Source organism: Cucurbita maxima, unplaced genomic scaffold, assembly GCF_002738345.1.
Source record: "Cucurbita maxima cultivar Rimu unplaced genomic scaffold, Cmax_1.0 Cma_Scf00155, whole genome shotgun sequence".
NCBI classification, from domain to species: Eukaryota; Viridiplantae; Streptophyta; class Magnoliopsida; order Cucurbitales; family Cucurbitaceae; genus Cucurbita; species Cucurbita maxima.
The window spans coordinates 12,084-30,433 of NW_019272171.1; the positions used below are offsets into that span (position 1 = coordinate 12,084).

The 18,350-nt window shown below is 36.7% G+C and overlaps 2 non-coding genes across 2 annotated transcripts; one reads left to right on the top strand and one right to left on the bottom strand.

Annotated features, from left to right (window-relative positions):
- Positions 1-6,915: 6,915 nt before the first annotated feature.
- On the bottom strand, positions 6,916-6,989 carry TRNAN-GUU. Its single transcript has one exon. It is a non-coding gene; the product is annotated as a tRNA-Asn (tRNA).
- A 3,160-nt stretch (positions 6,990-10,149) lies between these two features.
- On the top strand, positions 10,150-10,223 carry TRNAI-AAU. The gene has a single exon. It is a non-coding gene; the product is annotated as a tRNA-Ile (tRNA).
- Positions 10,224-18,350: the final 8,127 nt, after the last annotated feature.

Consider the following 18,350-nt stretch of genomic DNA (forward strand, 5'->3'; position numbering starts at 1 on the left):
CTTACTATCTTCTTGTTCCATCATGGCCCTAGACTACTCCCCTTGATAAACCATAACGGTCATGTTGTCAGTACATACATGAAAATGACATCCTGCAAATCTTTTGGGTACCCGTAACATGGCGGAGGGAATCTCTTCTAGGTGAGAGAAATGAGGCCAATCATGATATTCTGCAAAGGAAACATGGTGCAAGGCATCCCACCTAGAAGAAGAAATCTTGGGCCTCAAAACGCATCGCTTGGTGGGAGGTCATAGGTCACTTTGGACATGAGTAGAGATTTTGTGTCTGAGGACCTTGGTCCCTTATCCTGGAGTGGTACCTTGCATTCTTCTTATTTAGGTAGTTGTAAAGCTTGTGTGATATTGTTCTTGGTTCTCAATCTTGTAAGTTTCTAAGGTTCGTAATTCCTAGAGGCATGAGTTGTAACTTACATTTGTAACCATATGAACCCATCTTAGCACGAGTTGTTCTAAAAGGTCATAGATTCATAGGGAATTCTTTAGAGAGTTTTACAAGACTCTTGATTCTTGTGGTGTTTCCGTTAGGTGTTTCTTGGGTCCTAACTTGGTTTAGGTTCCAAACTTGCTCCAATCAACTTGAAACCTCAAACATATCTTCATGTCCTTCATAATAGACCTTATAAAAAGTACGAAACCATTTGAAGCACGTATAGACCTTGAATTTTAATAAGTCGTCCTAGGGGCATTTTGGTCATTTTACCAATAATTCTTGGTTTTACTACTTAACGTGTTCCAATGGCTTTCAAATTTTTATAAGTCGTCCTAAAAGTTCATTTAGTAGGTTATTTTAACGTTACTTAAATCCTGAGCATTTTGATGTGTTCGGGGCCTTAACTCACATTTCTTTTTGTTTTTCTTTCATATATACTAAATTCATACTTGGTTCATATGGAAAATCCAATGGATTGCTATAAGTATTTTTTAACAAAACGTTCAAGGTCACTACTAACCTCGTCATCGACATTTGGGATTTCCGTTCTTGAGCTTCTAGTATCCAAATTATCTCAAATTTCCTTCCACAGACTCCTTATTTTGTCTAGTTTCTGGAACCATAAAGATTTTTGTGAGAACGGGTCAAGAAGGAGGTTAAAATTGAGAAAACCGAGGGAAGGTCAACATATACATATCTTTGACTTATATTTTTGTTTGTTACTTTTTCAATTAGGTTAGGAATGGCTTTTAGCCAATTTAATAGATTCTATTTTCTTTCTACTATAGATCATGACGTATCTTTCTAACATAATGATGTATCTTTCTAACAGGTAAATTGCTAAAAAAACTAAATAATTGGATGAAAGAAAAGGAGATCTGAGATATAACTTACGGAGAAACCTTGAATCTCTCTCTCATATAAATCTTGATCAACTCTATAAACCCATATCCTATCAATTTGATGTGAGGCATTTTGTTTTCTCAAATCCAACATGTTTCTGTTTCACGAACTGTTAGGTGTGTTGAGGAGAGATTATTGGGGAGAGTGACTTTGATGTGAGGCATTTTGTTTTCTCAAATCCAACATGTTTCTGTTTCAGGAACTGTTAGGTGTGTAGAGGAGAGATTATTGGGGAGAGTGACTGCAGTGGAGAGAAACGGGAAATAATTGTTTTTATTTACTTATTTGTTAATTTATTATTATTATTATTATTATTATTATTATTTTACATAATAATAATTGTTGTTTATAATAATTTTTTTATTTGTTTATTTAATTATGTATTTTATTTATTTATTTTTTTTGTTCTGGGCTATTACAAAGGTATTTTATTTATGTATTTTATTCAACTACGCCTCGCTTAGGTTACTTCTATATGGTTATTTAAAATTTTAGGACTAGTATGTAAGACGCACTCTCAATCAACTACCGTCTGTCTACTAATTTCTATAGCAGCATGTAATATCATATATACCAAAGGTCAGGAATACTCATTATTCCTAACTTAGTGCACACCGCATTGGTCAGGAATACTCATTATTCCGAACTCTGCCAGAATTAGTAGAATACAATACTCATATTCTAAATCTTTCGATAATTTTTTTTATGATAAATGAAAATGTAGCAAAGATGAGAATCAATATTTGGTTTACCATGGTTAGAAAAAATATCTCTCTGAAAGCACAAAATTTTATGGGCAAGGTCAACTAAATTGACAAGCATCGAAAAGCATTGATAGATTTTCCGACGCTTGCTTATTTTGTTAGCCAATGTATGCTACGTGACAAAATTTAGTCCATCTAGAGATATTTTTGCCCACCATAGTCATCCTTTGAAGCCTCCAAAGCCCCCCATCTCCCTTATATTTCTTCTTCCCCATTTCTTCAATTTTTTTGTGTTTTTCTCGTGGTGAATGGCATCCATATTCGGGAATTTGCTACTTTTTAGGTTTTCTCTCTTTTCAAATACCTTTTTGTTTCCTTTGTTCATAAATTATGTTAGTTTAGTTCACTTTGATGGTGCTATTTTAACACGCGGAAGGAATTTGGATCTTAGGCACTCTATGTGCATCAATTATAGTAAATTAGCTAGCATGTTCAAAATCATTAAAACTCAATGAGTTTGAATACTAACCTTTTGTAGTTCAAATTTCTTTTTCCTCACGAACGGTTTCGAACCACCACTAGTGTCTTCCCTACCATTCTCCGACCTTAGAATAGGATTGTGGAATCCGGTGAGTGATAAAACTTGATAGAAATTTAGTATATTTATAGAGTTTTGAGAGATTTTCTCAAAGTTTTTCAAGAAGAATTTCCATGTACCTTGATCACTCTATTTATAGAGTCATATTTGCATGTTCATGCAAATTTGAGATTACCAAAATTTGACACTCAAAATTTCACTCTAATTTGTGGGATTATGTGGAAAGCATGCGAAGTTTGAGTTCACTAAATTTTGACACTCAAAATTCCACTCAAATTTGTGGGGTTTATTTGACAAGCATGCAAGTTTGGTTAAACCAAATTTTGATACCTCAAAATTCTACTCACTCAAACATGGATTTTTCCATTAAATCAAGTCAACATTTTGAGTTTCTTCATTTTAATTCAACAATTAATTTAAATAAGTAATTTCAAATCAACATAATATTAAATGATTAATTAAATAATTTAATTAATATTTAACATTAAATAAAATGTCAATTCCAATCAATTCCCGCACATATTGATTATCAATCACTATTCATAATTAAAATATTTGAATATTATTTAAATATCCCCAATTCTCTCTTTTTGTTCAATTCATAACTAAAACAAAATGAGGTTAAATATATCGTATATATTTAGCGTGTATTCTCTAATTTGAATTCGAACACTTCGAACTCACTCGTCACACTGTTCTAAGGTTTAGTTCGATATGAGCTAGCAGAGGGACCTAATGGACCTACAGATCATGGGCTCCAACGATCCGAGATTGACTGGCTAATCTCATTAACCTTATTAACCAGCATTTATTCACTAAGACACTCTATTGCAGCCTAATTGTTGCACTTCCCTCAATATAGATATATTTATGTTCATTTGATATAACCATGATTAGTCAGTCGATCCTTCACAGATTGTTCGTAACTAGAGCTAGGTCAATTTACCGTTTACTCCTAAAGTTACTTTTTGTTCCTTAAGTCCCATTGATCCTCTAATGAACAATTGGTTTGTGGTTCAACCACCAAACCGAATCCCTTTCGGGCCAATGAGAGGATGGATCCCCTTGTTCAAGACTTGGAGTCAGTACTTAAGGGAAGAACCTCTTTACTATTCTTAAAAGCTGGTAGGAGTGAATTCCATCATACACCGTATGTCCCCAGCTATTCACCCAGTCTTACTCCTAAAATGAGAGGCTTATTGAGTCGGCTAACTCAGGCCACTCTCACCCATACGAATCTAAGGATAATTTCGAATAAATAGAAGTTCATAGTTAGCTCAGGATTAAGATTGAGTTACCTATGTCATCGAATGAAAAAATCAGTGTCAAAAGTAAACGACATTATAAAGTGAGAGTGGTTTTCTTCATGGTCCGATCTTATGCAATACTCATTGCATAGGACGCCCCCACTCACATGTCTTCACATGTAAAATTTAGTGATCACATTGTTTATATCATATACAAAAGTGGGTCGCATCCATAGTGTCCCCAGAATAAGGTACTCAGTCTTAGGTTCAATGTAGGTTTAACACTCAGAGAGCAATATAGGTACTGTCAATATACATCGAACACCTTAAAAGGGATAGCTAAAAAAAACTCGGCTCAAAGTTGCATTTACATTTTATTTCAACGATCGGAAGCTACCCCTAAAAATTATTAAAACATTATAACTCAATTCAAGGGTTTTCATCCAACATAAAAGGTTGGACGATAATATTACCTATGAAGTCTCATCGAGAATGCTCAATTAAGACTAAGTAACAATGATAGAAAACTCAAAGATACCCCAAAAATGAACTAGAAAATTATAATTCACTTGAAGGGTTTTGATTTAATAGAAAAGGAAAATTACTATAACATTATAACTCAATTCAAGGGTTTTGATTCAATAGAAAATGATAGATAATATTACCTATGAAATCTCATCGAGAATGCTTGATGATTAGAAATCACGAACCTCCATAATAGTATGATATTGTCCACGTTCAAAAATTAGTTTTAGCTGTTTTACTTATGGTTCCCTAAAAGGAATCACACCAATGGAAATAGTAATTCTTATGTATAACATTAAGCAGTTAGGATGGCCTATTGGCTTGTTGGTTTCATTCCCTTTTTCACACCCTATTGGCTTGTCGAGTGAGCATGATCGTAGTGCCTGAAACGATTCTCACATCAGGTTTGTAGTGAGATTTATTTCATCTATCAGTGCTATTGGAGGTCCATAGCCTAAGGTAGCACAACTTAAGGTGCGTCCGTTCTAGTCACTAAACCTTCACGAGGAGGGATATCTTCACCTCCACCTCTTCCTCTAACTCTAATACAGGGTCGTCTCCATCCTCGTTCTCCTCTCCCGTGCCCTTTACGTGGCATGATTCTAAAACCAATATATAATTTTTCTTAAGTCTATATCTCTCTAACATAAATTGCATCATATCACATATATTCACAACATATAATTTAGCAAACATGACATATTCATAAAAATACAACTAGGTGGAACATAATGCTACCATAAATCATATAGTTAGAGCTCAACATATTTGATACTAAATTACATTCAATATTAGTAAACAAAAAAAGTACATGCAATTAAAGGCATTTCTTTTTCTTATCTTATACAAGACATACGTGACGGTGACAGGACATCGATGGTAAAACCTTGGAACGTGCCAAGCCTATCTCGTAGGTAAGTCTACTGAATCTATAACCTAAAGCTCTGATACCAACGGTAACGACCCTAGATTTCTATTAGCCTAAAGTTGCCACCGTCATCATATCCTATGCTCTTATACGAAATTAAGCATTTAAACTTCATCTTAAAATAGTGTCATGGACTTACTCATTTGAAAGCATCTTTCTAAAACAATTAAAACATCAAAGTAAAAATGCCCTATACTAACCTATGCCTAAGAAAATAAAATACTACTATTCTATGCACATGTCATTATCTCTATTTTTGATGTCGTCGTCAGCTATATAGGGGCGTCTTGCCCTTACCTGAAATAGAAGTAGCACAAGGCTTGAGTATTTTAAGAAATACTCATAAGTGACTCCACTATTGAGGCTAGGGAATGCAAACACATGCAACTAATGATCTTAGGAACCTATTGTTAAAAATATCATAGGGGTGGCCTCTAGTCTGGAAAAATTGGACGTGTAGTACATCCCTACACATGACTCACACATGCGAGCGTGAATTTTGTCTCTCGAAGTTACTCCAAGTGTTGTCAGTTGTTGTTTCCTATTAAAACGTCCATCTCGCTTCGTTAGTAATTTACATTTCTAATTTAATTTAACTTGAACTTCAGAAATAAGTCGTTATACTGACCTTAAATATTTCTATTAAAGTAAAAATAAGCTTCGGAAGGGCAAAAAACATAAAGGTCGGTGTCAAAATGTCAAACCGAGCATAATACGCCATTTTTTAGCCTAGGACTCCGAGATCCCGAGCCGAAGGAGCCGGTGTATGCAACAGTGACCCTATCGCTGAGGGACAATGACATATGAGCAGGTTGCAAAGTGGTTCGAGGCGCAGGTCTTGAATGTTCATGTGGGCGCACAGGTCTGTGTAGTGGATCAGTGGGTTGGGCTGTGTTCTGTGTATTTAGGCTTGTATGTGGGTTTTGGGCAAAGCACATAGGAACTAGACTACTAGACTGATTGTTGGTGGGTATCTAGTTACTAGACCAAACTGGGTATGGGGTTGCTTGACTGGAATGAGGTTGCGGGTATTCGAGTTTGGGTCCGAGCAGGTGGACTTCGTCTTCTCCACTCGTTTCCATGCATTTTCCTTTCTTCATTCCTCCGTATCAAAACTCGTTGTCTACATCTTGTTTCTTCTCCTTCTTTCTCATGATGTTAACCGTCTTTGTACGTTTGATCCTACCCCTCTATCTCACTAGTGTTGTGTACGTTGGATCCCATGGTGTCATCTCGACATCGTCATTTGTGCAGAGGTGTCTTGCCTTTACCTAAAAAATAAGAGCAGTGCATGTCTTGAGTATTTTAAGAAATACTCATTAAGTAACTCCACTACTTCTCTACTCACGCAAACACATGAAATCATGGTTATCATAAAATATCATTTCATAGCCTTGGTCTCATATTCGTGTCCGGGTAGAATAATAGCCTTGGTCTCATATTCGTGTCCGGGTAGAATTTGATGTGCATACTTCTCTACTAATGACTTACATACACACACATTTGATCCCATGCGAGCTCCCATTGACTTGGGCTTCAACAGGTAGACTTATTACCATCGCTAGAAGGAGGGTTTGAACCTCCGACCTTGTGGTTAACAGCCACACGCTCTAACCAACTGAGCTATTCCAGCTAATTCTTTGTAATAGCTCAAGCCCACCACATCCTTATAAGGAATGTTTCATCCCCTCTCTAACCAATGTTGGATCTCACAATATACTCTCCTTGGGGGCCCAACGTCCTTGCTGGCACAACGCTTGGTGACTTGCTTTGTTAACTTTCGCAATAGCTCAAACCCACCGCTAACAAATATTGTCCGATTTTGCCCATTACGTATCATCATCAGCCTCACAATTCTAAAATGAGTCTACTAGGGAGAGGTTTCCACACTCTTCTAAGAAATGCTTCGTTCCCATTTCCAAACACTAAAAAATATTGTCCATTTTTTACCGTAACAAATCGTCGTCAGAATCAAAGTTTTAAAACACGCTACTAGAGATATTTACAGACACTTATAAGTTATTCTTTCATTCTCCTCTCAAACCAATGCGGGATTAGAGGGCATGGGTTCAAATCCCACTTCTGACAACTCAAATAAAGGTAAAATAAAAATACAATAGCATATCATTTTTTGAAATCAATTGAACTCACCGGAGATTTAAAATTGTCACGACATGATTTTTCAAGCATATAAGAACTGTAATAACTCAATTTTAAAGACTTCAAAGCACAACTATAATAACTCAACTTTCTAAGACTTCAAATCATTATTCATGACACATCCTAACAAAGAAAAAATTTCATAAAAATTGAAAGGAGATTCGAAAACTAAGGACAATAATTTGTAACACATAGAACTGACGTGACAAAGAAAAATTTGATAAAAATTGGAACGAGATTCGAAAAATAAGGACAACAACTTGTACATATAGAACTGATGGCTCGGGACGACCCTGCTCTGTGACCTTAACTAACCATTAGTGATCACCCAAAAAGGAAAAGTAATATCTAGTGCAACTAAATAAGTAACCTACTTGTAGGCGGTAATCGAGTCCTTGATCGAGACAGTTGCCACGGGTTTTTCTTTAGGTTATATAATGTTCAAGTGTAGATTATATGTAACGACCCTAGTTTTCTAGGGGCCTAGAGTCACTAGAACATGCATGATGTAACTGCTTTATGCTAAAATATTTTTTACATTATGTTTTTGTATTGATGCTACACCTAAAAAGAACACAATATTATTATTAAGAATGTTAAATTAAGACTATAACAATGTTAGGATCACGAACGTACATAATTATATGACATTGTCCACATTGGTTGGAGGGTTAAATTTTTACACATACTAAAATGGAATGATTCATTCCCATTGATAAAAAGAGAGATGAACCTCCGACCTTATGGTTAACAATCATACGCTCTGACCAACTGAACTATTCCAACAAATTATGAGTATTAGCCTAGTTATTGTCTACTTTGACTCATTACATATCGTTGACAACCTCACAGTTTTAAAACACATCTAATAGTAAGAGATTTCCACATGCTTATAAAAAATGTTTCATCCCCTCCACAACCGACGTGGGATCTCACAATCCACCTCATTGTGTTTCCAGCAACCTCGTTGACACACCACCCAATGACTAACTCTAATACAATTTGTTACAAACCAAGCCCACCTCTGATATTATCTACTTTGGCTAATTACGTATCACCATCAGCCTCACGATTTTAAAATATGTCTACTAGGGAGAGATATCCACAACCTTATAGTTAATGTTTTTTGTCCCTCTCCAATTGCTAGCAAATATTGTTTGTTTTGGCATGTTACGTCGTGTAAATTTAAAAGTTTTAAAACGCATTTTTAAGAGAGAGGTTTTCACACCCTTATAAGGATTGCTTCATTCCACTCTTCAACCAATGTTAGGTCTCATAATAAATAGTTAAGATGGTTGAGTGGTTGAAGGCTTTAGGACTCAAGTTTTGGTCCTTGTGAGTCCATGGGTTGAAATCCAACTTTTATAACTTAGAAAGGTTTTGTTTTATAAAGTGCTATTCTTTATAAAAATAGTTATAAAGAATAGGTAGAGGGTGTGGGTTCAAATCCCACTTCTGGCAACTCAAATAAAGGTAAAATAAAAATACAATAGCTTATCATTATTGAAATCAATTGAACTCACTAGAGATTTAAAATGGCTTCCAAGCTTGTACAAAAGTTAGTATTGTACAAGTTTACCCTTACGCCTGAATCTCAAGGACACTCTGATTTTCTATACTACCTGAGTGCATAGCAAATGATGATTTGTGAGCCTGGAATACACTGGCATCCTTGATATAACTGAAACTGTCCACTAGGACATCTATTAATTTATTCATAATTACCTATGTTAAAAAAAATGGAAAGGTAAAAAATGTAAAGGTTCATGTTAAAAATGTCAAATCAAGCCAAATATGTCGTTTTTTGACCTAAAATTCCGAGAAGCTAAGCCGAAGGGGCTGGTGTATGCAGTAGTGACCCTGTCATTGAGGGACATTGACACATAAGCAAGTCGCAAAGTGGGTCGAGGCATGGGTCTTTAATGTTCATGTGGGCACACAAGTTGGTGTAGTGGATCATGGGTTAGACCGTGTTCTGTGTATTTTTTGTTTGAATGTGGGTTTTTGGGCCAAGCACAGAGGAACTAGACTACTTGACTGGTTGCTAGTTGGTATCTGATTGCATTGTTGGGTCGAAGCTTTGTATTTTAGGTTACTGGAGCAAACTAGGTATGGGAATGCTTGGCTATAATGAGGTTGTGGGTATTCGAGTTTTGGTCCGACCAGGTGGACTTCATCTTCTCCACCCCTCACATCGGTTAGGGTTGCCTGTGGGTTTTGGGTCGTGAGTCGGATCTCGTGTCGGACTTCGTTTCCCTCACCCCGATTACTAGAGAATATTTCGGCGACTCTCTCTCCTCGGTCACGTCGTTTCAATGTCCTTTTTCCTCCATTTTTTAGTCTCCTCCTCCTCCTAATCTCGTTTATGGTGTTTGTTTGGTTCGTAAGGGCGTAAACACTCAGATCTGAGAGGGTTCAAAAATCCAACGTTCTGTCTTCCTTACCCAATCCAACATTCTGTTCTTCCTCGGTCACGTCGTTTCAATGTCCTTGTTGGAAGGAAAGCGCGTGAGACAGCCGGCAAGCCACGTGTCAACTTGCGGGAGGGAAAGCGTGTTAGACGGCCTGAGGGACACGTATTGACAATTGGGTGGAATAACACGTTAGGCGCATTGTCAGGCGAGAAAATCTATGGCCTATTAGCTCAGTTGGTTAGAGTGTCGTGCTAATAACGCGAAGGTAGCAGGTTCAACCCCTGCATGGGAAATTATATCTTTTCATTATACGAGTTAAAACATTATGAAATTTAGAAGATAATGACTTTTTTAAGTTTATTATGCATAAAGTTATGTAAACGGAACTTGATTGGCCAGATTAGGAGCTAACGATCTATAATGTGCATAAAATCTATGCCCAATTAGCTCAGTTGTAAGATTGTCATGTTAAAAACGTGGAGGTCGTAGGTTCGAAAATTACATAGGCCAAGTTTTATTAATTCTTAATAATATCTTTACATGATACAGGGTTACAACAGTACGAACTTTAAATCAATGATACGGCCGTTCACAATTTTTCTTTAGATCTGAGTCGTTCGATATGTTATTCAATGAAGGATGAAATTCGAGAATTTCTGAGAGTCATTTCAGGAACAAGAAGGAGGTAAATGAACTTATTTTGGTCGTTCGATATGTTCTTTTACGAAAGATGAAATTCGAGTATTTCTCAGTCTTTTCACGAACAAGGAGGTAAATGAACTCACTTTGAAGGCCAGAAAGCCACGTGTCAACTTGCGGGATGGAAAGCGTGTCAGATAGCCTTGACGATTGGGTGGAATAACAAGTCATATGCATTGTCAAGCGAGAAAACCTATGGCTTATTAACTCAGTTGGTTAGAGCGTTGTGCAAATAATGCGAAGGTTGCAGGTTCGACACTTGCATGGGGCCAATTTCCCTCATTTTTAATTATATCTTTTCATTATACGAGTTAAAACACTACGGACTTTAGAAGATAATGACTTTTTTAATTTTATTACGCATAAAGTTATGTAAATGAAACTCGATTGGTTGGATTAGAAGCTAACGATCTATAATGTGCATAAAATCTATGTGGAGGCCGTAGGTTCAACAATTACATAGGCCAAGTTTTATTAATTTTTAGTAATATCTTTACATGATACGGGGTTACAACAATACGAACTTTAAACCGATGATACGGCCGTTCACAATTTTTCTTTAGAGGATTTCTGAGAGTCATTTCAGGAGCAAGAAGTTGGTAAATGAACTAGTTTTGGTCGTTCGATATGTTCTTTTACGAAAGATGAAATTCGAGGATTTCTTAGAGTCTTTTCACGAACAAGGAGGTAAATGAACTCACTTTGAAGGCCAGATTCAGTATTTCGACTCTCACGAGAGAAAAGTTTTCGTCAAGCCACGTGTCAACTTGTGGGAAGGAAAGCGCCTGAGACAGCCGGCAAGCCATGTTTCAACTTGTGGGAGGGAAAGCGTATCAGACAGCCTGAGGGACACGTATTGACGATTGGGTGGAATAACGCGTCAGGCGCATTGTCAGGCGAGAAAATCTATGGCCTGTTAGTTGAGTTGGTTAGAGCTATGTGCTAATAACGTGAAGGTCGCAGATTCGACTGCATGGGCCAATTTCCCTCATTTTTAATTATATATTTTCATGATACGAGTTAAAACACTATGAACTTTAGAAGATAATAACTTTTTTAAGTTTATTATGCATAAAGTTAGGTAAACGAAACTCAATTGGCTGGATTAGGAGCTAATGATTTATAATGTGCATAAAATTTATGCCCAATTAGCTCAGTTGTAAGTTTGTAGTGTTAAAAACTTGAAGGTCATAGGTTCGACAATTACATAGGCCAAGTTTTATTGATTCTTTATATCTTTTCATTATATGGGGTTACAACATTACGAACTTTAAACCGATGATACGGTCATTCAAAAATTTTCTTTAGATTTGAGTCGTTCGATATGTTCTTCAATGAAGGATGAAATTCGAGGATTTCTGAGAGTTCTTTCAGGAACAAGAAGGAGGTAAATGAACTTATTTTGGCCGTTCGATATGTTCTTTTAAGAAAGATGAAATTCTTGGATTTCTCAAAGTCTTTTCACGAACAAGGAGATTAATGAACTCACTTTGAAGGCCAGATTCAGTATTGCAACTCTCATGAGAGAAAAAATTTCGACAAGCCATGTGTCAACTTGTGGGAAGGAAAGCGCGTCAGACAGCCGGCAAGCCACGTGTCAACTTGCGGGAGGGAAAGCGTGTCAGACAGCCTGAGAGACACGTATTGACGATTGGGTGGAATAACGCATCAGGCGCATTGTCAAGAGAGAAAATTTTCCACGTGTTAACTTGTGGGATGGAAAGCACGTCAGATAGATAGCAAGCCACGTGTCAACTTGTGGGAAGGAAAGCGCCTGAGACAGCCGGCAAGCCACCTGTCAACTTGCGGGAGGGAAAGCGTGTCACGTGTCAACTTGCGGGAGGGAAAGCATGTCAGACAGCCTGAGGGACACGTATTGACGATTAGGTGGAATAACGCGTCAGGCTTGTTGTAAAGTGACTCGGCTCCACTCGATATTCGACACACGATAGCTCTTCCGACCCACGCCCACGTCTAACCAAGTTTGACTAGAAGGATGTTCAACTCGATCCGTATGGTGCCACGCTTCAATGTAAAGAATTTCACTTTCCAGCATGCACCTTGGTTTTGAACCCATGAGTTATCAGTAGCATTCTCTCTTTCTCCAAACTTCTTCAATTCTTTTCACAAGCTTAGAAATTACTTTCCCATTCTCTTTCTTCTCCTGTTTGAGATAGAAAGAACTCTCACTCAGCTCAGCCCTTCCTTCTCTAAGCTTTCAATCTCAAATTCTAAAAGCTTTCTTTTCTTTTTCAATCTCTACTTTCTCCTTCAAAATGTGCTCGTTCAGGAATTTCAATGTCTGCAACTAAGACTTCTCCATAGATTTATCCACGGCAGATTTTGGTTGTTGCTCTAAATCTTTATTCTCCTTCTGATGATCTGGAAGTTTCTTTGGCTCGTTCGCCGATTGCGTGTTCAATCCAGATTCCTTCTTCGATTTTCTCATCTCTAATATTGCGATTTTGCCGAATTCGTTGTGTATCCCCTTGTTTCCAATTGTTTTCACCGCCTCACATCTACCGCCATCGTCTTTTTCTCCGCCGTGTTCTTACGCTTTCAGATCTTCATTTTGAGCCATCAAGAAAAGACCTAAGACCTTCGTTTGTTGCGTCACCAAGACTAGGTTGATTGTTTCTTCCACCTTTTTATCGGCTCGACAATCTTTTACAAAATGCCCCTCTACCACAATTATAACATTTTTTGGAGTTATAATAATTTGCATAGAGCATATTTGTGAAATTTGTAGCACTGAATGTTGGAGTAAATTAATCGGCCGCCTCTTCCTCGATTGCGTCCTCATCCATGCCAATTTGCTTGACTCGGCTGTCCCTTCTTCTTATATTATCCTTCATGACTACTTCCTTGAGCACCATGACCATTTTTACTACTTTCACTGTCAAAACCTCTACCTTCAAAATTTTGAGAGTAGAGTACCTTTTAATCTTTGATTGACGCCTTGGTTTGAAGTGATTGATCAAGTGTTTCCTTCTTCTTCTTCTTACGTTGCTCTTGTTTCTCGAAAAAACCGGCTAGCTCGTCGACTGTGAATGTTGCTAGGTCCTTTAACTCTTCTATGCGCATACAACATTCTCAAAGTTGTTGGTTAATGACCTTAAAATCTTCTCCAAAACTCGAGTCTCAGCTAACATTTCTCCATTTCGGTTGAGTTGGTTAACCAGAGTTTGTACATGCGTGATGTAGTCAGATACACTTTCTGACTCCTTCATCTCATGCTCTCCAACTTGCCACAAAGAGTTTGGAGACGCACTTGCTTGACTCGATTGATTCCTTTGAACACTTTTCCTAAAGTTTCTGACGCTTCTTTTGAAGTAGTTGCATTGGCAAGCTTCTCAAAGCCCGACTCGTCATCGGCTCGGAACAACATTTATAGTGTCGCCTTATCTTTTGATCGCACCTCTTTTAACGTCTTGTTTTGTGCCGCTGTATAACTCGTGGTATCTTTTGGTTCTTTTAACCCTTCTTCGACCACCTCCCATGCATCTTGAGAACCAAGAAAAGCTTTCATATGAATGCTTCAATTCACGTAGTTTGTCTTCACTAGTCGCGGTAGCGGAATTTGACCCACATTCGCCATTTGCTTGATATAATTTTGTTAACGAAAACTCATAAATTTGTGAAATAAGTTTCACACACACTAACGTTAGAAAGAGACAAAGAACACTTTGAAAAAACCTTCTATTTCTTCTCTGTTCCTTTTCTTTTTTTACTCTACTTACTTTACCACGATAGTAATAACAATTGTATTTATAAGGTTTTCTAAAACTAAATATAGACATAACAATGCCACTGTTCCTAACCCTTAAAAAGTCATTATTTCTATAAAGATTCTTGGCCTTTCATCTTCAAAACTCGGCCTTACCCTCCAATACTGACTCTTGAATTTAAATACCACTAAAATTGTCCATGGGGAATCCGATCCCTGCCACTTCCTTTCCATGAATCCCCTACCTTGATCCGCACACAAATAAATAGAGAATTTCATGGAAATGGAGAATGAAGTAGATGGTGGGGATGATGACGGGGAATGGACATCGCTACCTGTGGCCGTTGCACATATCGTGTTTTATAATTGTATGACATATACTATGTTATGTAGATGATATGATATACGATATGTTGCATACAAGTTACGCTATGATATCATATACACTATTCTAGGACTATGAGACATTAGAAAATCATGTATTGTTAATTATTAAAAATATGAAATGAATCAAGTATTTATATCTTATAGGAACATTATGCTAGGAATAGATTTGAGGTATGACTAGCACCATGAATATATGTCATGCTTTGATGTTATGGGACCTCATGCATTTTGTATACCACGTGCATCAAGATACTTCTATATTATGTTTCGTACACCCTATGCCTATGAAATATTAGAAAAACCATGTATTGTTAATCATGAACAATATGACAAGAATCAAGTATGTATGTCTCATAGGAACGTTATGTCGTGTTTTAATGTTAGGGATCTCATGCATTTTATATGGGAGGTGCATCGAGATACTTCCCCATTATGATTAGTACAAACACATACCTTATAATATTTATGTTCCTTATGATATTATGCTGGTCTTTTCCCTTCATGGTATTTGGTAGTGCGAGTGTGCACAAGCTCAACGAGGCAAACCCATAGAGTACTCTTATACCAACCCACCTGGTGGTCAATGTGCACATTCATGAGTCGTGTGTAGGGAAGTACAACATATTCAACTCTGCTCGGACTGAAAAGCAAAGCCCAAGCCCATGCCACAATGTATTTATGAAAGGATAGGTCCCACTATATTACACGTGATTCATATTTCGACCCTAATAGTGGGATTACTTACTGAGTATTTATTAAAGTACTCAAACCACATGCTACTCTTATTTTAAAGTAAAGGTAAGATACCCATTTACGGATGACAACGTTGCGTTCAAGGCCAAGAAACCAAAGTTAGGGTAGTTGCATTCATGTTATTTTTAGTGATCCTTAGGTTAGATCACGGCATTGTTTTATTTTTATTTAAACTAATGTTATCTGTTTTCCACTATGTTGTTCATAACAATATTGTTTTAATGAGTTCATTATGAACATTAAAGTCCATAACACCGTTTATGAAATGTTGTAAATGAATTCTTTCATGCATAGCAGTAATGTCATGTATGTGTGACGATATTGTTTAATAGAAAACTAGAGTAGTTGGTTATAAGAACTCTGAATAAAAAGGAATAAAAGTCGTGTCCTCTTACTAGTGTAGATATTTTTTTACTGATTATTCAGAAAGTTCAATCTCAAAATCATAGTGATTCTGAAGCTCTCAATGTCGGTTTAAGCTTCCCCTGTAAAGTTGAAAGTTTAGGCAATAGTTTGGAACAACAATCGAGCTCCCAATAGTTAGGCAATAAGCTTTTAGATTTTGGGTCTCCTTCTCTGAGATTTCTTCAAAATTCAAGAGCAATTCTACACCATTTCTCTTCAAACTTGTTCTTACAATGCTGAAAGTGCCAAGAAATCATTCTCCCAATCAAATTCGTCGATACACGAGAATACGTCAAGCAAGGACAATCCCAATTGCATCTCCAAAGAATGTTTCCATAGAAGACGAATAGAAATAACCTCAAGAACAAGCCAAATTCAAGAAAATCTATTTTGGGCTCAAATTAGGGGTAAGTTTCAAAATCCTATAGTTAAGTTTCAAAATCCTATCAATCTCTTTTCCTTTAAATTAAGAGAAAATCTATTTTGGGCTCAAATTAGGGGTAAGTTTCAAAATCCTATAGTTAAGTTTCAAAATCCTATCTACAATCTCTTTTCCTTTAAATTAAGGATTCCAGAGCAAGAAATTACTTCTACTCCATTTTTACAAATTATGAAGCCAAGAAAATTAACTTTTTCCTTGCAAAAACTACACTTATTAAAATGAGCATAAACTTTCTCTTTCCTAAGCATAATAAAAAGTTACTTAACATGCTTTACATGCTCATACAAAGTCTTTGAATAAATTAAAATATCATCAAAATGTACAACAACATGCTTTCTTAAATATTCTATCAAAACGCGATTCATTAAGATAAATGTACTAGGAGCATTAGTTAACCCAGAAGGCATAACAAGTCATTCATACAATCCAATCTTAGTTTTGAAAGCTCTTTTCCATTCATCTCGTATATGCCTTCTAATTTAATGTTATCCAGATTTCAAATCAATCTTTGTAAATAGATATGAGTCCTGCAATTCATCAAGCATATGGTCTAGCCTAGGAATAGGACGTCGATATTTTACAGTGATTTTGTTGATGACTCAAGAATCCACGAACATGGACTCAAGGCTTAAAATCATTTTTCATGACACGTACTGACAAAGAAAAAATTTGATAAAAATAGAACAAGATTCAAAAAATAAGGACAAAAACTCGTAACACATAGAACTGACGTGACAAAGAAAAAAATGATAAAAATTGGAACGAGATTTGAAAACTAAGGACAACAACTCATAACACATGGAACTGATTGCTCGAGACGACCCTCCTCTATGACCTTAACTAAAAATTAGTGATCCCTAAAAAAGAAAAAGTAATATATAGTGCAACTAAATAAGTAACCTACTTGTAGGCGGTAATCGAATCCTTGGTTAAGCGAGTTGCTACAGATTTTTCTCAAGGTTATAGAAAGTTCAAGTGTAGATTATATGTAACGACCCTAGTTCTTTAGGGACCTAGAGTGACTAGAATATGCATGCCACAATTTTCTACTTAATTTAAGGTCGCTATCGTATACGTACCAAAACATTGAATGTGGAAGACTTCATTAAAATTTCATAAAACATAACCTTCATCTTAAAACACAGCCATGAACTTATGTGTTTCGAAAACATCTTTAAAACGACACCACAAAAGACTAAATAAAATGAATAAGAGTTTAGTTAGAAACAACCTAGTCTAGCCTAAGTCTAAGAAAACAAATACCATTACCCTATGCATGTGCCATGGTCGAGAGTTGCGATGCCGTTGTCAGCCGTACGAAAAATGTAGTAGCACATGGCTTGAGTATTTAAAGAAATACTCAGTAAGTGACCACACTATTATGGATAAATGCAACAATCACATGCAATAAAATGATGGGACCTATCTTTGGTTTCATTTCTCTTTCCCTACGGTGTTGTCCTAACGGGTAATCGTGAACGTGTACCATATACTCTACACACAGCTCATACTTGCGAGTATTGGCTCACCAGCTAGTTCGCACACCGCTGGGCCACTTTCCTTATTCGGTGGGCATACTCTGAGAGCCCCTTATGTCGGGACCCGTTAAAACTAGTAACCGTCACGGTAGCGCTATGCAAGCATAACGATTGTTGTCCTGCCATTGGATGTACACGTCCTACCCTCGTTATGGGATAGGGTATCCCCAGATGCATGAACACACATAATGCATGAGATCCCCCCTACTTCTTCATTTATCATTAATGAACATAACCCCCCTGTCACGTTTCATGCTTCATGTCATTCTCATTTTCAATTTACATTTCATACATATTCCTATCGAGGTTATGATTCCAGATAGTTTATCGTGTTTCACGTCATACAATTCATGCTATTTACATTCAAATATAAGTGACTTAACATAACTGCTTTTAACATAACATTTCATCATATACACATCATACCATTACATATTGCATCACAATGTATCATATCATAAACAAGTCA